Genomic DNA, 15,405 nt, shown 5'->3' on the forward strand with positions numbered 1-15,405 from the left:
TTGGAGGACTTAATAAGCTTAGCAAAAACATTTTAAAGCTGAGCGCTGAAATTCCTGTGTCTCTTGTGCTGACTTGCCCTTTCTCATAATTTTATTTGAAGTCACACAATGTTTGGTATTTAGGCATTTCAGCATATTTCTCTTCTCCCAGTGGAGGAAAAAAAGGAAATGTCACATGAAGACTTATATACCTCAGACGCAATTCTGCAAAATGTTCTTAATCATCCCATTTTTATCTCTAATCTAGTCTTTTGGATTTAACTTATTTTTAGATAACTGTGCAGTTGATAGCTTAGAATTCAGTCACTCTACCAACCTCCTTCTTTTCTCTGCCAGATGCTGTTCAGTGGTCCCCAAAGGATTATAATGATGCTGGGAATGAACCAATGTAGAAAGTACAACCATAGAATTGGACAGAAACCGATGTTTGCAATGGAACATTTAAAAACTAAAGTAACGACCATTTAATTTAATACTGAGTCTTCAGGAATCAGAAATGAGCTTTGAACCTTTAACTTCTAGGTCACTGGGTCAAATTATAATTCTAACCTACATGAGATATTAACCCCAAAATTAAAGAAATGGAGCAAGGTTGTAATATACAGAACAAAAGTCTAGAACCAGTGACCATCTGGATATTCTCTGTCCATCTCTTGTTTCTGCTTGTTTTTGTTAACAACTCTTCCTTTCTCTTCTCTTTTCTCTTCTCTTCTCTTCTCTTCTCATCCCTTCCCTTCCCTTCTCTTCCCTTCCCTTCCCTTCCCTTCTTTTTCCTTCACTCCCCTCCTCTCACCTCTCCCTCATCCCTTCCCTTCCCTTCTCTTCCCTTCCCTTCCCTTCCCTTCCCTTCCCTTCCCTTCTTTTTCCTTCCCTCCCCTCCTCTCCCCTCTCCTCCCCTTCCCTCTCCTTCCCTGTCTCTCTTCCTCTCTCTATCTCATTTGCTTTATAGAGATATCTTTCACATATAAGTGACCCACGTTAAGTGTGCAGTTCAGTGGCTTTTAGTTTGTAGGGAGTAGAGTAGTATAGACATGTGTACTGTAAGAACTTTAGTGGACAGCCTCTCCCATTTTTGTCTACTTGAGCTCTTTTCTACAACTTCATTGAACCTTAGGCATAGGAAGATGGGACCCTCAATGTCTTTAGATGTGAAACCATAAAACTACCATCTCTACAGTTCTTCAGAAGGTCTTGGAGATCCTCAAGAACAAACTAACATGGGGCGGGTCCAGATTCAAAAGTAGGGAGACTAGGGAAAATCATACAGTTAGTCAACCATCAGATATTTATGTCCCTACCGTGAGATATCATACTAGGCAGCAAAGCTAAAAAGACACAAAAAATGATTTGGGGACTGCAGTGATCTTTCTCTAAGCCTTTTTTTTTCTTTTTACTCTTTATTCTGCTTCTTATTGTTTTTAACTCATGGTGGCCTGGGAGGATACAGACTAATCTCAGTGTGCCCTAGGGTTTCAAATTTGTAGATCTGTTCCACTGTCAATCACCCAAGCTTGCTCTGTTCTATGACACCAGAATGCAACAAGTTCCTCAAGACTAAGCTTTGGACCAAGGAAAGAGTACAAAGAACTCAGAAATTTTAAACAAATTCATGTTGAAACAAAATGCAAAATTTACCAGTCACCAGGGATTTTCGTTTCTGTTTTGTTTTGTTTTGTTTTTAGCAAAGATGAGGATTGAACCTAGTAAGGAAGAATTGCAAAAAGGATGAGACATTTGAATTACACGATTCTGTCTTTATTCTGTTGCATTTCACTTTTTCCTTGGGGTTCTATTACCATCGCTAATTGAGAAGTTCCTAGTCCCCTTTAAAAGCTCAATTAAGCTCAAACAAAACTCTTAACAAAGCTGAGGCAGGCTAGAGTTGCCCAATGCTAGTGGGAACAACTAAATAAGTAAAGTTATCAGAAATAACATTGGTTCTGAAGCTCATCACAGTGTTCTCTCACTTCCTATGTGTGAAACCCTGGAAAAGCCACTTATGATCTTTTAGCCTCTTTTCCTCTTCTAGAAAATGAAATTAATAGTACCTATCTCATAGGCTTATATAGAGGGTTAAATAAGATTATTCATTCAACAAATATATTCTGAGTGCCTATTAGACATCAGACACTGTTTCAGATTTAAAAAAATGACATACTCACAAACACACATACACACACACTATCACACTGTCGTAGAACTTACATTCTAGTAAGGGAAGACAAACAATAAGTAAATCAATAAGTAGAAGACATGTGCTATACACATTTTGTACAATGAGATAATATATACATTGCCATTTCTTAAAAAAGTATATGTGTGTGTGTATTTACCCTCCGAAAGCCACCTGCAGTTTGTAACTTTTGCCCAAGAATGTCCTTTTAGAGCAGGTTGACTCTTTTGTTTGAGAAAGCATTTCAAAAGAGAATTTAGCTATCAATGGAAAGGCCAAATCGCATTTACAATTAATTCTGGAGACAAAACAATTCTGGAGAATGAGAAGCTGGACTTACATAATAACGTAAGAGACTGGTTGGGGACATTAAGACAGGTTGAGAGGAACTTGGCCTAGGGTGAGTGAGTACAGAGTCAGAGGTGAGGGCAAGGGCTGGCCCTTGACCAAGATAGCAGCCTGGGGCCTCAGAAGGAAACAACCAAATAGCTGGTTTCTGTGAAGAAGCTTAGTTCATAGTTTCCAGGAGTAGGAATATCTGGTACGTGGTCTAAATTTTCCATCTTGGCATTGTAATTGCCTTATATTATTCTCAAGTCCTTTGTAAAGTTTTGTCCTACATTAAAACTAAGTGGTAATTATATTTTCTGGGAAAAAGAGAAGGGTCCTTGTGCCCACTTGGAGTGCTTCGGAGTGGAGAAAAGACAGCAGGAGTTGATAGAGGCAAGAAGTAGGTAGAGAAATAAATGCCTGGAGGAAAAGTCCAGGGTGAAAGGTGATAAAAGTCAGCTTAGAGCACTGAGGGTATATTTTCTGGCATGTCTCAGAATTATTAAGAAAGGAGAAACTCATGAAGATCATTTGGGATGGAGCCTCAGATTACATCCATTGAGCATGCAAGGGAAGCCCCAAAAGCAGGAGAATTTGGATGCTTTTGAGCACATATGTAACATTCTGGACACATAGTAGACACTCTAAATGTCCATTTCCTTTTCCTTTATTTCCATAATAAAAAGGTAGGGGAAAAAATCAATACTGTGAGAACTGCTCACCTAACAAGGAATATTTCGTGAATCTGCTGAATTAATTTGTCTACAGGCAATATTGATTCAAAATGTGTATAGAACTTTTCAAGGCTCCTTGCTTCCCAGTTTGTGGCCTGTTGGCACATGGCAGATCTCATATTACTTTTCGTTACATAAGAGTTAGCATCCAAACAACCTTGTTTTCATTCCTATTGAGGCTTAAGAAAATTTCACTGGAAAAAAACCTCAAGACCCCAGCTGAGTCTTGCTTTCTGGTTATAAATGTCTTCCTTCCACATAATTGAGAGAAGTGCTATATTCGATGACATGCATGGTCTCATCTCTGAGAATAATCTTGTTTCCTAAATATAGGGTGGCCTGACCATATGGCCTCCACTCAAAGAATACTTCAGTCAAAGCAACCATAGAGCTAACATGCCAAAAACACTGTTATCAGGATGGTTGTTCTGATTCAGTGTAGTGATAATTATATTTTATTTCCTGGTGCCTCTCTTTGTTCTTTATTCTCCATTTAAAAGTTTCTCATGAAAGCAGCATGTAGTTTGTTTTTCTCTCCTGTCCAGTATTTCTTTTTCTGATTCCATTGTTTGAGAGTTACTATTTACAAGTAAGCTTAGAGATAGTTTGGTTGTAGCCACACAATTTCATCCATTTAGCCTCGTCATGAGTCATGCTGGAAAGATCTTGAAGCTGGTGAACATTTTGTAGGCTAGTAAATATCTTGTGGGTACTTTAATTTACTTTATAGCTTTTTTCCAAGGCTGGTCTGAAGTGGAAGAATCGGCTCTTCCTTTAAGTGACAGAAGTAAGCCATTCTCAAATAAAAGGAACACATATTTAAATTTATGATAGCTGAGTTTGGCTGCAACAGCCACATTCTTGTTCTAGTTTGAGCCTGGCAGGCCACTCTAATATTTCTGCTTGGCCAGTAGATGAGAAATCTCTTTTATTTTCTTTTGTTGGGATCTTAAAAAGCTCAGGAATCTATTTTTCACTTGAGACTTTTATAAAACATATAACAATTATGTAAATAGTTAGGCTTTGCCCAGACTGACAAACCAGTAAAGACAGTATATTTACAGCATGTTTATGATTCACTGCCATGATACTGTGACATGTAGCCAGCTACTTTTTTTTATACAAAGATAGATTTACCGTCGGATCCTGACAACACATTATTCTAAACTACCTGTTCAATTTAGCAACAACTCTAAGTCTCGGTTTTCATATCCTTAAAATGGGAAAATAATAAGACATACCTTATAGGGTTATCGTGACAATTAATGGGTCAAAAGTAAAGTGCCTAGCATAAATCCTGGCATGTAGTGTAGCACAATAACAAATTTTAGTTCTTCTTTTTAGTATTAATAAATAATAAACGGGTTGTTAGTCACTTTTAGGAAACTGATCCCTTTGAATACCTGATTTAAAATTTGACATTCTCTCCTGAAAAAAATATACATACGCATAATTTTTGCATATAATTTCAGAGGAACTATGGAAGCCCTGAAGCTAACCTTTCATCTCAGTTTAGGATGCCCCAATATAGAGTGTATCTCAGCCTCCAAAAAGAATATATGATTTTCGAGGGCTGAAACCATGTCTTCCAGTTTTTCTATTCCCCATAGCACCTATAACGATGCCTATTACTTGGAAAAACTCCATAAATATTTGAAAATCTGTTGATGCCAAATTTTAGTTCTCCACTGAATGTTGGAATTAAGGGCTAAAAATTTGGACTTAATTTTTGTTATTAATGGAGGAAAAAAAATAAATTTTGCTTTCGTGATCTTGAGAAGAATTGATGTTAGTACTACTTTGCCCAGAACATGAGTTATCAATTCCAAACTGGACGCTCGGTTTCCAAACTTCTGTGGCCATTTCCAAGGAAGGACATTCAGGACCTTAGCCAAGTCACACTAGCTGGGAAGAGAGTATGTTCTCAGCCAGTGCCTGCACCAAAAGTTCTTCATGTTTTGCGCTGATAACCAGATGTCACGGTGGCCAATTGCAATGGTTTACATTAGGTCAAGTTTGAAACACGTCAGTTTAGAGCAAGTCTAACTTTTGCTAAATGGGCTAGACATTGAGCCAAAAATTCAGTAAGAACTCTGACAATAATTAACTTATATTACCGAACACCTTTGTTAATGTTGACACACTATAAACACATGTTCCTTTATCCAAAAGAATTGATAAAAGGGTTATTTGTCAAGGTGCAAATGTAGTCACATGACGTGTCCTACACTTTATGTTTCTCCCTCCCTCTCACCCATCCTTTCAGGATTTGGTTGTTTCTCTTCTCCTCTGCTCACCTCCTTTTACTAGTTGTGGCGCATTTAGGAGGAAGAAGATACTAACTGCAAATAGCATATCATTTTTAGTTCTGTTATTGAAATTAGTTTCTACCTTTCTTGAAGTCATCTATTAATTAATTATGACTCTAACACTTAATGATGTAAATTGAAAACGCAGTAATAATAGCTAAAGAAAATAAAATAAAAACTAAAGACTGTTTATATAGATCCTGTCAAAACAAAAGCTCAGACTTCAAAATTCTTGTTCCTTTTTCTTTTCCCAACACATGCGTGACAAATCTTACAAAGGTTCTTTATTCTGAGACTTTATGTTCTTCAAACTAAATGACTCCGGCACCCTGCACACAAGAATGCAAAGCAGGCTGGTGAGCAAGCGTTGGCTTGTTTAAAACACTGATGAGAGCATTAGGAAGGGAGATGTGAGGAGCTATGAGCAGATTTTGCTAATTTTGACATTCTCTTCTATATAATCATCTCTCTTTGGGGAAGGAAGTACAAAGTCATGTTTTATGGGCTTGCATGGCAAGGGGGAAAATAACTAGCTAGTAGACTTTCAGCACAGACTCTTTATAATGACCTTAAAACACAGAAGTTAGTACAAGGCCAACCACTAGTCCTCCACAGGGCATCATGTACACATGCAGTCACATATACATGCATGCACACACAATCGGGGACACATCCACATACACACACGGACTTCATGACATGAAATCAAGCTTCTACATATACAATGTATATGAAAACATACTTTAATAAAAATAACTCTTGAGCCCCAATGCTTGGTTTCTGCACTCCCACCGATAAGCTAAGTCCCTCTCTCCTAGCTCTTTAGTGCTCTTGTCTGCAAGTGGAAACCAAGAAGCCCCTCAGGATGCGGCTTCCTCTGTGAGCAATAGGAATGTTCAGGCACCATCCGGTTGCCCAGACTCTTTCTTCCCCCATGCCCCTTGTGCACGCTCTCCCTACTCAAATGCCAGCAAGAACACCAGTGCTTTCTCCAGTTTGTCCCCTTCCTCCAGTAGTGACCAGTGAGGCATGTTCTGGTCACTAGTGAATTAAACTTTCTGCTTTCTTATCCAGCCCCACCCCTTAATAATCTTGCTGATATATAAGTTATCTTTGGAGGGAGAGAAATAAAAAGACCCAATCAGTAAAAACTTGTGTTTAGAACAAAGCTTTGACTTAATAACTAGAACCAGGAGCAAGTTAGATAAAATTGAATTTGCTTAGGCCAAAGTCTGGAACTGTCGTTGGGCAAAGTGAGTGGGGTTATGTGGTGGATATGGGGTATGTGAGTGGAGGAAATCTGCCCTGCTCTGACTCCCATTAGGAGAGTTAGAGTCTCCACTTTGCATTCCTTGAATAGCTCTAATAAGCAACTTGGAGCTTGGCTAGAAGCCAACAAGACCAGGAGCACCCAGCAATTCAAGATACCATTTTTTCCAGGTTCACAGTCTCTCCAGGTTTCTGGTTATAAATGTCCCTTCTTCAAAACCATGAGAATTGAATTATCCAATTTGATTGGTCAGATGTTTAATACTTTGAGAGGCCATAACAGCTTTGTTTGTTAATATCCTCAGTGATGGTATGCTTTTACTCTTTGAAGGTGGTTTTGAAGGCAACCAAAAGTCATTTAGACTTACGTCTGAAGACTACAATTGGTCATCAAGTTGGTTATCTGTAGGCAGCTAAAATGGCTACTTCAAATTATTCTCCCATTTGATGCCGCTAGCACACCTCTCAGTCAGAACCTCCCTTTTGCATACTGACATCAGAAGCCTGAAAAGTGTTTGCTAAGCTGCCACACAGCTGGGAGAACCAACAAGTTGTTCTTCCTAGGCTGAGGGAAATAAAAATGTCTGAAGGTACCCCTGAAGCAGAGGGTTCTCTTTCTTCCTGACCCCAGGAAATGCATGGCTATTTCCAGTGGGAATTAGAAAAGTGATGTCTGCCTGTTTCTCTCCCTATGGAGATGACTAAATTCCAAATGGAGAAGAACCTTCTCTGATTTTATCCTTCTCTTTCTTCAGCATTCTTCTGAATCAGCAATTCCACATCCATAACGAGAAATCATGTATTTAAGATTTGTTTTGAATATATGAATTTGTGAAGAGGAAGTAGATTTTGAGAACTCAGCATATGTATTAGGAGATTGCTCAGGTGTCTGCCTGGGGTACACCTATCAGCCTACCAGAAAAGGCTAACAGTCGCATTTTAAACACCAGTATCAGGCCCACAGAGAGATTTATTGGCAAATATCCTTCAAATCCCATCACTTTCCTACTCCTAACACCTTCAGCAGTGCTTCCCATCTGGTTTTCTGATGGTCATACAGGCCAGATGACACTTGTACAACTCCCTATCATGGGCATTCAGAGGGAACACACAAGTGAGAGTTTTAAGCTATAATTCCCCTCATCAAGAAAGCATGTTTGTGAGTTAGGATAATGTTATTAGAAGGCTGACATGGAATATGCTATCACTTATATTTTTAAAAAAAAATATTTAAATATTTTAGTTACTCCAAGAGTGAAATAAATGAACCATTCACACGTCAATATTTCCAAATGATAGTAGCCAATTGTCTGCCACACATCCCATCGGTGATAGAATATGGTATCATAGTGAGCACATGATCTCTGGGTCTCAGTCCTTTACTATGTAACTTGGTCAAGTTATCCCTATGTAACTTGGCCAACTTATCCTCTGAACTTTGGTTTCTTTTGCAAAATGAAGATGCTAATAATTCATAATTCATGAGGGTTCTAGAGCTATAAAATGCTCTAATATATGTAAAGCTTTGGGCATAATATTAACTATTAGGAAAGCAACAGTATGAATAATTCAGTTGTGACTAAGGGCTGTGGAATATTATTCACCCTTCCTATCTATCTCTTTGACAATCTCTCAGTAACCTAAGATCAAGCACATGTGTCTAGCCCCAGGGTTGGCAGACTACAACCCACAGGCCAAATTCAGCCCACCTGTTTTTGCAAATAAAGTTTACAAAACTCACCACCGTACTGTTGTATATATCTGCTTTCAAGTTGGAATAGCAGAGTTGAGTGCTTGTGGCTAGAGACTATATGGCCTACAAAACCTAAAATACTTATTCTCTGGTTCTTTACAGGAGAAGTTTGCCAACCATTGTTCTAGCTTGATGTGAGACACTAATAAGATCCCAGCACAGCCTGTATTAATACAGCTTTTATGCAGGCCAACTATATTATTTAGGGGGCCCACTGCAAAACAAAAATGCAGGCCATCTTATTCTAACAATATTAAGAATTTAAAGAAATCAGGCACAGAGACCTCCTGAGTGTGGAGCCCTGTGCAACTGCAGAGGTGACACACAGTGAAGTCAGCCCTGCTGTTATGTTCTCTAGATTTCTTTTCTTAATATGAACTCCATTTTCGTTATGATCTTCAAAGGACTTTGGAAGAAAAACCTAGAACAGAAAAAGAAATATTACCAAAGTTATGCTACAAAATAATCCCAGCTAAATGAGGCTTAGAGTTATCTAGTAAAGGAATAACTGTTCTTTTGAAACACCCTTCACATGTTCACATGGAGCAGTTTTTCCTATCTGTTCTTTGTATTAACTTATTGTCTTAGATTTGATCTAGTTTTTTAATGATATTTGACCAACCATAATACTCACTCTATCAATCTTGGTTAGCTGACCCAAGGAGAGTTGTCATATATGGTGTTTGGAGTGACAACTATTAATGCATTTTTCCTTGAACAAAAAAAAAAAAGGTGTTTGCTATTTTCACCCTTATGAAACTAGAAAATGTGTCGTGACAGCCAGAATAGCAACTCTGAGCTTGTTAGATGCAAAAATTCAAAACAGAGTAAAAATATTCAAGTTGTCTTTTTCTCATCTTTTCTATAAAATATCACCTTCCATCCAGATTCCTAATGTACAGTCTTTTTAAATTAAAAACAATAAAAATTACACCATTTTTTTTAAAATTTATACTTTTAAAACGTTTAAACACTTCTGTTCCATCAAAATCAAGATTTAAGAAGGCTCAGTGATTTGAGATCAGGTAGGAAATTATTTTGCTTTCTTTCTTTGCTGGTCATACTGATAAATGAGAAGCAAGTCAAACAATCTCCCTCTTCTTGTATCATTTATGCTATAGTAACATGTGGGATAAGACACAGGAGAATTAAAAAGAATATAAAGCTACGCAGACCCTCATTAGATCAGCACCCTTTCCAGACTCATGTCTTGTCTCTGGGATAAGCAAGGATGACAAAGCCAATGGTGGAAGAAAGAGTGACAGTCTTTTGGGGACAATCATTGCTATTCCCCATTTCCCCACGAACTTTCCAAGGCCAAGAACAAAAGCAAGGTTAGCTGCATGTTAACTAAATGACAAGACCTATTCTCTCAGCCCTTCCTCTGTTCTGTACCTCTTGAGGCCCTGCTCTCACATTTTAGGTTATTCGATTTCAGTTCCTTGAAGTCAAGGAATTTTACATGAATTTATCAAAAGTCAGTCAAGTTTTTGTATTCTTGTCTGTACAACTCATCATGACCCTCCAGATTCCATAGACATATGGCCTACTCTCAGCCAATCAAACCCTTATACCCTGTAAAGACATTGATCTTAAGATGCAGAAAGAGCTAGAGATTATGCATGAGATTGACACACTCGAGACCATCAGTATCCCAGACATGCCTGGTCAGGGTGGCATTCTCATGACATTCTTCCTGCAGCATGGTCTTGAGTGCAACTTTCCTTCTGGCTTCCTGGAGTCCAGCCTTCCCGTCCACTTTGTGAGATCCTTGGTATCTTTTCAGTCAATAACTTTGAGGCTTTAGTTCACCCGAATTGGCTTCTGTGATTTGTAACCAGGAGCCCTAGCTGATGCAGCTGCTCTTTAAGAAGCTTGGCAGTACAGGAAAGGAGAGTGATAGTCCAATAGTTTAAAATGGGTTTATACCCGCTGGTGGAGCTGAGAGCATCTGTGCTGGCTTGGCATCCCATCAAAGTCACCTGCTTCTCTTGCCAGTGGAGAGTCCTGAGTTCAGTGCTATGTAGCAAACACGCCTGTCCCATTCCTCTGCCATTATTTTAAAGCCTGCACATCAGGTGAACAGTCAGGACTCAGCTGTCTTAAATCAGAGATCAGAGAGAGGAGGGTTTAAGATGGAAGAGAATTCTACTGAGCCCTCACATAGCTTCTTCCTCCCCTTCCCACAGTGGTCACTACTACACACAAAATGAGTTCAGAATCAGGAAGAAAAAGTTGTCGGGTAAAAATAATCATTCATTTCCATCTTTCCTTCTTTAAGGGTAGGAATATGTAGTAATTATTAGCAAGGGTTTTAAAGGTAGATAGTTGGGTTCAAATTCCAGCTCCACTATTCACCAGTCCTCTGATTCTCCTTAAGCTCCATTTTCTTACCAGTAAAAAGTGTTGTGATAATGAAAAGATCTCCATGTGAAGCATTCATAACAGTGACTGGTACATAGTAAGTGCTCACTAAACGTTAGTTGCTGTTGTAATTTCAATCTCTACACAGTGCTTGGTACCTATCATTTTTCCTGTTGTAGTAGATTACTCGAGTGGCAAAAGTGTCAAGTGCTTCTTTTAATGTGCAGAGAAAACATACTTTTAATGCCACAATAGGATTTCACTTTATTCAGAAGCCCCAAGTAGAACACAAACAATTGTTCTGGAAAGTGGTGTGGATAATTACAACTTAGTCTCATTGGCAACATGAAGTGAGGCCTCTGTTTCATAGGCTCACTTGGCATTTCATATGGTTGCCTGTGGCCATTTTGTTCTAAGCACGGTTTAATTTGCCATTTTGAACCAAATAGAGATTGCTGATGTATCCAAGTAAACATGTCTCTTTGTTTTTAACAGATTTTAGTGCATTTTGGTAAAAGCAAGAGAGGTTTCTAGGATCAAAATGGAAATTTCTAGAGCTGCTGGTTTTGAAGACTGAAATTTGCTGAGTAATCACATGACCTCAAGCAGGGGAACTATTTGACCACTGCAAGGAGAAGTGACTTAGAAATCAAATTTTATTCTAGTAAGAAATGTAGACTGCCTGGCCCCTTTTGTTATGTGAACAATCTTATGTCACATGACAACCCCACCATTCTGGGAGTGAGGCTTTCCTCTCTGGAAAATACAGACCTTGCGTCACAGCCCTGTGGTAGGGAAGCATGTGGCCCTGTGTGTGACTTGGGGAATATACACAGGTTCCCTGGCAGCTTTTACCCATGAACAAAATCAGAAAGCTACAAGAGTACAAGGAAGTTAGGGTCATGACCTGCCAAGGGGAAGACTAAACCTGAGATGTGTGCGTGCGAACAGGGTGACGCCACACAAGTGGAAAGAAAAGTCAACTGCCGAGAGACCAGAGTGAAGATGGGACCATAAAGTTAGACTATCAGGGTTTGAATTCTGGCTTCAATATGTATAAGCTGTGTTACATCAAGCAAATTAGTTGAATTATCTGTGCTTATCCACCATCGATAAAATGGGAATGAAAATAATTGTATCTATCTCATAAAGCTGTTGTGTGGATTAAATTATTTAATATATGTAAAGCGCTTGGAACAATGCCTAGAACATAGTAACTCTGTATAAATGTTAGCCATGATTATCAGCGTTTTCTATTATTACCATGTTGAAATGCTTTGCCATGTCTGAAGCAATATGCAAACATAAGACATTGTGCTGTATTGATCAATATATGAGTTTGCTAGGGATACCATGACAAAATACCTCAGACTAGGTGGCTAACGTGACAGAAATCTATTTTCTCAGTTCTGAAAGCTAGAAGTATGAGATCAAAATGTTGGCAGGGTTGATTTCTTCTAAGATCTCTCTCCTTGGTTTGTAGAAGGCTGTCTTCAACTGCTTGTGTCTTCACATGGTTTTTCCTCTGTGTCTGTGTCCTGGTCTCTTTTTATAAGGATACCAGTTATGTCAAATTGAGTTCACTCTAATGACTTCATTTTACCTTATTACTTCTTTGAAGACTCTGTCTCCAAATATAGTCACATTCTGAGGTGCTGGAGGTTAGGACTTCAACATAGAATTGTGGGTGGGAAGGGGAGAAGACACATTCGGTAAATGATAATCGGTTGTCAATTTGGTTAAGCTGAAATTATTCCCCTTATCTAAAGGGTTCCTGGCTAGAGTTGAGCAAAGAGGTACTTTACCGAAAAAAAACAGTAGCCACACTCTCTGAAGGTCATGCTGGTTAGTAGAAGTGACAGACGGATGCTGAGATATCAGTAAGATCCAGCTTATCCTGGCTCTCCTCTTCTCACCAGCCCCTTTTTCAGATTGCTGACCTTACACACCAAAAGTGACCCCAAGCCATTACCAGATATGAGGCTGAAGACCCACAAACTTTTCCCATTCTCCTCATGATCTCACTTTAGAGGCTGGATATGGATGGCTGGTAAATCCTCTGACCTTCCATAATTTTGTAAAGTCTAATTACAAAGAATCTTTTTTCCTGTTACACCTATAGTGACCCTGCTTATGTAACTGAACTCTGTCCCTGGCTGATACAATAATAATAATAATAATAAATAATAATATATTATTACATCATACATTATTATTAATGCATTAATAATACATTATTATTAATATTATTATTTATTATTGTTATTATTATTTCTGGATATACTATCACTAAATGTGAAAAGAGCCTTGCCTCATTCATAAGCATGCATTTGAATTTCTTCTAATTATCTCAAGCCTGAGTTCACTCAAAAGTCCTCTGAATTAGTCTTCTTCCTTCCAACTCTCCTGGCTCCAGTATATCCCACAAAAGCCTGCCAGATAAAATTTCTTGACCCACATTTATGTCATCAAGTGACAGTCAAGGAAAGTCCCCAGACAACAGCTGATTAGCAGGCCTAGAGAACAACAGGTTCAGATTAGAGCAAAAGAATAGAAGGTTCCCAGAGGGAGGTCTCTAAAGGAAAAGAAAAAAAAATGGAATAGATGCAAAGTATGGGAGATATTAAGAGGGCAGTTTACAATGCCATTGGGTCATTGAACTAAAAATAATAATGGGGCACAGAAAATTAAGCAAAAATTTTTAAATTATTATTTCCAGAACATACAGAAAGTTGTATGAGAAACAAATATACTCAAACTACAACACACTCAAAGGTGGAGACTTTTTGGCATAATATAATATCACGACTATCGATATAACATTAGGTCGTAAAATAAACACATGGAAAGAATGAGGAAGGAATGACATGGCATGTCAGGAGATAGGCTGGAGCATACAGAAGGGTTTGCCAAGACAGCTCCTTAAGCAAGTCAGCCTATGTTGGAGGACTGAGAAATGGAGCAGTAACTAGAGGGGCACAGGGGACAAGGGAAGAATTTGAGGAGATTCAAGAGCATATTTGTATACTTTGGAACTGATTCAAGAGAAATAAGAGCTGATAGCAGAAGAGGAAATAACGGAAGAATATTTGAGAGGGGAAAGGGGACAGATTCAGAGTCCAGATGGAGGAGCTGGCCTTTGCTAAGAGCAGGGACATGTCATTCATTATATCAAGTGGGAAGAAGAAGGCAAATGCAGATGCAGATGCAGATGCAGATGCAAGGAGGTGCATCAAGAAGATGAAGATATCTTCCTCTTTTTCCTCTCATCTCCATCTTGACTTCCTTTTGGTACAATGTCTCAAAGCAATGGGGAGGTCAAAACAAAGTAGAAAAAGCTGGTCCGAGAAGAGGAGGTTGGAACCCAACACAGAGATGAGCAAACTTGCTGGAGTCACACAGTTAATTAGTGAAAAAGCCAGGACTAGAATCAAACTGGCTCCAAGCCTAGTACTCTTTCACTACCAAATTACCATGTAATATTGAACAGATGGGAACGATTAAGGTTTAGGACCATTATAAACACTAACACAACCCGAGTTTCATGAAATAAGGAACCAAGTAGACATATAGCGGAGAGTTTTAAGCCTCAATTCACAGGAAGTGGTAATTTTACCCACTGTGAGCCCATGATTAGACTAGGTTGGATTGAACTCAATTGTAAACTTTTTAAAAGTACTACTTTCAGTGTTTTTTAACCCAGCTGAGCTGGGAGAAGCCCTGGCTGCATGAGGTGGCACTCAGGGAGAGGACTGGGGTGATCATCAACCAATAATATTTATCATCTTGAACCCAGATTAACTCTTTAAATTACACAGATCCTCTGGCAATATTTTCTCTACTCCATTCAGAAGCACTTATTAAATACTTACTAAATATTCTGAATCATAGAAAGTGCCTAAAAATAACAAATATTGTTTCACCTCCATACCCATGGGGCCTTGGCATTTACAACTTCAACTACAAGAGGTTTTTTCTCGAAATATTCTTTCCTTAGACTTCTCCTTTATGCAATTTATGTGGCTCTTGTTCCATTTACAACAAATGTATTTTGTTGTTCTATATTTAAATTTCCAACCTATCTTAGACCCTGGTGTTTATTTTGGTTATCTGTCGTTCCAATATTATTTTCCCTCAACTTCACTTAATGTGATGGATGTTGAATTATGAATGCTGGCATTGGTCAGGCAAGCTGATCTTGCTATTACATAATTTTGTGCATGAAAGGGGAAATTTTATTAATGCCCACTTAGACAAGTTACCATCACATTCCGCTAACTTATAGTCCCCTTTGCATTAAAATCCTTCTGATGCAATGTTTATAATCAATAGTCATTTCTAAATATTCGACCAATATTCCCTGTTTCCCCTAAGACTGAAGTCCAGCACTCTTTTGTTCCCCATGCCCAGGGCTGAGTGCCTGGACCAGGGGAGACCTGGAAGGATTCTATGAATTGCCAGATCGCCCTAGGT

This window comes from Pteropus alecto, unplaced genomic scaffold, assembly GCF_000325575.1.
Source record: "Pteropus alecto unplaced genomic scaffold, ASM32557v1 scaffold20, whole genome shotgun sequence".
Lineage (NCBI taxonomy): Eukaryota > Metazoa > Chordata > Mammalia > Chiroptera > Pteropodidae > Pteropus > Pteropus alecto.